At 38.7% G+C, this 5,553-nt stretch overlaps 1 pseudogene; it reads right to left on the bottom strand.

The window, feature by feature from the left end:
• Nucleotides 1-281: 281 nt before the first annotated feature.
• LOC143592151 (UDP-glycosyltransferase 73C6 pseudogene) lies at nt 282-1,742 on the bottom strand (annotated as a pseudogene).
• Between the last annotated feature and the right edge of the window lie 3,811 nt (nt 1,743-5,553).

Genomic DNA, 5,553 nt, shown 5'->3' with positions numbered 1-5,553 from the left:
TTGAAAACAATTGTCATCGATTAGTTCAATGTATAACCTAAGACCTGAGTTTGGTCACTGTATCTCTCATTAATTTCACAAATCAAAGTTTAATTGTTTCTTGAATGGTTTTCACAAATCTCAACTTTCATCTTGACATCAACGTCTGTCCATTTTAGATTAACATACAAATAGCGTTTTTCACTTATTCCATGTGGATACGACACCCTATTTGCCACTTGCTAGTTAAGGTACTAAGAACCGATTTTATTTGATATTTTTGATTGACCATTTGGCAGTGGTCAACTTCTTACATTTGCAAGATCCAAAATATCTTGCACTAATAACGTCAAGTTATGGTGAGAAGACCCTCCTTCCACTGCTTTCTTTGCCACCATCCCGAGTGCTTTCGCTTTCTTTCTCCTTTCATTTCCTTCAAATCCAGCATCCATCACTTTTTCTATAGCCGATTTCACCTGCCCGCTCTTTACGGTCACCCCAAATCTATCCTCCTCGCTCAAATGCCCCACAGCGGGTGCACCAACACTCACACCGATCCCCAACACTTGAACGATCAACTTCTCGTTCAAGAATTGTTCATATCGTTGAGGCCAAGTGATCATAGGGATACCAACCGAAAACGCTTCCAAGACTGAGTTCCACCCGCATTGTGTCAAGAACGCTCCAACCGAAGGGTGCGATAAGATCAGGACTTGCGGTACCCAGGCTCTTATTATAAGTCCTGTATCTTTTATTCTGTTTTCAAACCCAGTTTCTGTTAACCATTTTTCAACTTCTTGAGCTCTCTCACTGGCTTGGATCACCCATATGAATGGGGATTTGGATGCTTCTAAGGCTAACCCGAGCTCGATGAGTTGTGGAGGTGTGGCCAGGCTACTAGTACCAAAGCACGCATACACCACTGATCCTGGTTCTTTGGAATCGAGCCATTTCAAGTACCGTTGACCATCATCGGAGGTATTGTTTCCTCTACTCGAATCGTTATTGTTAGACAACGATTACGGTCCTAGACACCATACCTTTCCACCTTTAAACTTCTTGAATTCCTTAACATATTCGTGCTCCAACTCCTCAAAACTATTGATCACCATCCCATAAGCTCTTGACTCGGTTTCCCTCTTCCGTTGAAGGACTACTCGCCTTGTAAGATTACTAGTATTGAACTCAGGCGGCAGTTGAGCTCGAGTTACCTCAATCCGGTGAGGCAGCCCCGGTAGGACAAAAGGCTCAGACTCAGGTAAATCATAGAAAACCTTGGATGCACGCAGATGATGGGTAGCTAACTGTTTGAAACAACTCATTCCATCAAATGTGATCATGGGAATCTTAAACTTTTCCGCGATATCATCTGCCCAGAGCATGAAACTATCAGATATAATACAGCCTGGTCGAGGATTTAGCAATTCAAATCGTTGTTCGAGTCTTTCTTGCAACATCTCAACTGCAGCCATAAATTTGGGATATAAATGTAAACCAGGTACAGCATCTGCACTTTCGCATCCCTCCGGTAGTCCATTCTCGGTCCCTGGAAACTTGAGTTCAAGAAAACGCACCGGGAGTCCGGAATGGATGTGCTTCTGGAGAGTAGAACCGTATCGAATGGCGTTTACTGGTGTGGTGACGATGGTGACGACAATATTCGGTCGCTGTGCGAGCACTTTGGCCATGTCGATCATGGGGATGGTGTGGCCGGGAGCCATAAAGGGAATAAGGAGGAAATGAAGCTGGTTAGCCATTGCCATTATAAGTTGTTTTGATATGGACTTTAAGAAGTTGGTTTGATGGTTATTTATATACATCTATAAGTTTGCAACGTGATACATGTAGGTTGCATTAACAATGTAAATGATAATCTCATTGTATTAAGATATAGCAAGTGGTGTAATACGTATACTTTAATTAATGCTCCACTAACCACACTTTTTAATTAAAATAATAACATTAGTATTAGTATATTGGAGCGTTTTCTAAATGTGAGTCGATCTTAAATAGGCGATTAGGTAAAGATTTTGGAGCTATCTGGTTGGAACGAATTTGGACTTTATAAGTATTTAATAAGCATTGTCTTTTTCTTGATTGCATGATCCATGTGTTAGCATTAAAAATGAATACTTCTATTTACAAACAGTTCTACATCTTGTTGTTATATGCGTGGCTCTAGAAACAAACCGCACCGCACCTAATCAAGCCAAATTTCAAAACCAATCCAACCAAACTCCAAAATCGGGCCAAAATGAATCGAACTACAAAACCAAATTGCACCATGTTGGCTCGGTTGTTGTTTGGCCCATGAAACAACTGATCAACCCAATAATTAAAGAGGTTGTTTAAGGGGTTACTTAATGGCCAAGTTATGATTATTAGGTTTCTTAACTAGATAAGTTAGCATTATTATAGATAATACCGGATTAGAGTTTTATCAAGAGAGTCACAAGTTATGTGAAAGAGGTTTTTGAGTGAGATTTCCACTAAGTAAGAACATTGAGAGTTATTCAATAGTTGCCTTTGTGTGTGTTTCGTTTGGTGAGTTATATTAATTCGTATAAAAATTTGTATCAGAGCGATTAGTCTTTCTTCTACGTAAAAAAATTTTTTGGTGTTAATCGATCAAGCCGAATCATGGAAGAAGTCTTCCCGATCGTAATCTTTTTGAGGATTATCAAACAAAAAACCAGCTGATCGAGAAGAAGAGTTTATTAATCGAAGTCGTTGATTATTGAAGACTGATCGATAGAGCCTGAAGAGACCGATCCGGGAGAGGTCGAAAGCTGTTCAATTGAAGATTGGATCGATATTTTTTTATTGAGCGGATCAAAGTAGTGATTGAGGCAATCGAGATTTGGGGTTGCAAATTTGGTGTTTTTTCGCAACTACTTGTTTGACGAGATTTTCGTTTGAAACTCGTTTTCTAGGTGCAATTAAATTTGTGATCGAAGAACACGTTTAATCTCTCAAAGTTCGAATAAGGCAAGTCAGAGCAATCTTGCTTGTTTTTTTCATTTGTCGAGCATGACCAATATATATACCCGCAAAGGACAATCCTACTAGTACCACGATAACGCTCCAATGACCGATGCTCACTTTGGTCAATTATATGATTTGGGCAATGCATATCTAGGCTATTTTTAACGTTTATGGCGTTTGGGATGCCATTGAACTGGGAACACGGGTGGACAAAAAGAAAGATAATATACAACTGTAACCTTGTTGCAATCGATACCTAAAGAGCATATTTTGTAAGTTGACAATCTCAGTTCAGCTAAGGAAAAGTGGGAAACCATTAAGGCTTGTCATCTAGGAGCTAACGGGTACGCGAAGCGAGACTCTGGCTTCCCTGTTTGCAAAAATCCTCCTAAAAATGTCATCATGATAAATTAAGTTATACAAACTTGATTGTGGGTTTAAGTTTGTCTTTAAAACTTTAACTCAACATTATTTTCAACATTATTTGAGAATTTAATATTTATACAAGTTTGAGGGATGTCATGCAAAAAGCAAGATAAGGGGAGGTGCAAAGATGAAAGTGGTGTTGAATTTACTTTGACTAAATAGTCAAAGATGAGAAAATGCATTAATCAGTGAAAAAAATCCAACAATCTTGAGTTAAATCTTTTGTTTAATGGCTGCAAACATTATAACTACATTTCAGGTTGATTATGCAAGTTGATATGATGTTTCATGTTTACTAAATAGAGCAACTTTAATTGGGAGGTTGAGTCAAATTTTACAACGTTGAATTTGATCGAAAAATAATCAAAATTGCAATCCATAATAAATATGTAAGTTAAACAAATCAAAGATTCAAATGGGAAGAGGGCAACACAGAAGAAGCGAGGCAACCCATGAATCTATGACTGTTTGTCATGTAATTATCCGAATCGTTTAGGCGTTTCAGACTTTCCGTCCACACAAATATTACTATCACTACTACAAAAAAGACCTTTAATGACATTCACACAATGACACGCGGAGATTTATGACACACAAATGTGCATGTCGTTAAAAAACGTCATATTTTTTTAAAAATTAGACGACTTATGACACTCTTTTTTGTATGTCATTAAAGTATGTCATAAATTAAAAAAATAACCATGCATGTCATATATGCGTGTCATCATGTTTCGATCCAAATAAAAAATTAAAACATGCCCAGTATTTCCTCACCGCCTAAACAAATTAAACAAGGCCCAAGCTGGGGTTCATCTCCCACTTGTTGGGTTTCGTAGGCTTTTTCGGTGTAGGCCCGGTTTATTATTTGAAGTCCAAAGGGCAGGCCCGGCCCGGTTTGGATTTCTTGTTTAATAAGATACAAACCCTAAGTGTATCTCTATATATTTGATGTCGTGTACTTGTAATCGTTGTCACTCAATAAAAATATACCTAGTTGCCACCCGTGGACGTAGGTCAGTTTAGACCGAACCACGTTAAATCCTCGTGTCCATTTATTGCTTTCGTGTCGTGTTCAGTTTCGTGTGTGCGTTTAATCCTAACAAGTGGTATCAAAGCTTAGGTTTGTTACATACGAAGAACACTGTCCCAGTCAATTGATCTGAAGTATATAAGAAGGCAGCAGATAGTTCGTTTAGGGTTCCGTCGGCAGACTACCGCCGCCACCACCCTAATTTCGTCGTAGCCGTAACTCGTCGTCGATTGAAGGTTTTGTTACTGTTCGAAAGTAGGTTCACCGCATCACCACCGTATTGTTCAATCATGCGTTATTTTTTTGTTGCTGTTAGTGTTTGTCCAGAAAGAAGAAAAAAAGTAAGCATTATTATCTTCTTAGAGTTCACACTATTCCAAAACAAAGCACGTGAAGAAAAAAAATTTTTGACCTATTATTCTACTTTGGGCCGTGAAAAACAAAGGGTAGGAGGCCCAAATCGTTTTGGGTTTCTTCTAATTAAGTGGGCTGGAATCAAAGGCAGTAGGCCTAAACCAGTTTGTTTAATATTTTGTGTGGGCCAGTCTTGGGCAATTTAGCCTGGAAATAACTTGGGTCGAGATCATATTTTATTAAGTACGAGCCAAGAACAGTTGAATCGAGATCCTATTTTTCGTTGAAGAACAGTCTCAAGTCAGAAGAAATTTAACGAAACTTAGAACCAGTGCCAATCGCGTTTGTCAGGTTTTATCGTTTCAATTTAAAGTTTCAGTTTTCTGATTTACTGTTCGTTATTCCGCTGCGTTTAAATAGGTTGATTGTTTAACAGAGTTCAGTAGAACAGTCGTTAAGTTCAGGTCCGTGTGATTGTTGTGCCTATCTTTATTTTATCCAGTTTTTCGTTTTAGTCATTGTCATGGCAGAAGACGGAAAGGTTTCGATACAAAAGTTTGACGGACAGAAGTTTGGTTGGTGGAAGATGCAGATTGAGGCACTACTTTGTCAGAAAGACTTGGATGTAGTGTTTGAGGATGAAAAACCAGAAAAGTTGTCAGAAGCAGATTGGAAGAAGTTAGACAAGAAAGCTAGGGCTTGTATTACATTGTCGTTGTCGGAAGATGTGGCATTTAACGTCATGAAAGAAACCACGGCCCGTGGTATGATGGACGCAC

This window comes from Bidens hawaiensis, unplaced genomic scaffold (assembly GCF_021521415.1).
Source record: "Bidens hawaiensis isolate Kalapana, Puna unplaced genomic scaffold, B.hawaiensis_p1.1 tig00040547_1, whole genome shotgun sequence".
NCBI lineage: Eukaryota > Viridiplantae > Streptophyta > Magnoliopsida > Asterales > Asteraceae > Bidens > Bidens hawaiensis.
Note: the sequence above shows the minus strand (reverse complement) of the source record. Positions and strands in the feature narration are given on the sequence as shown.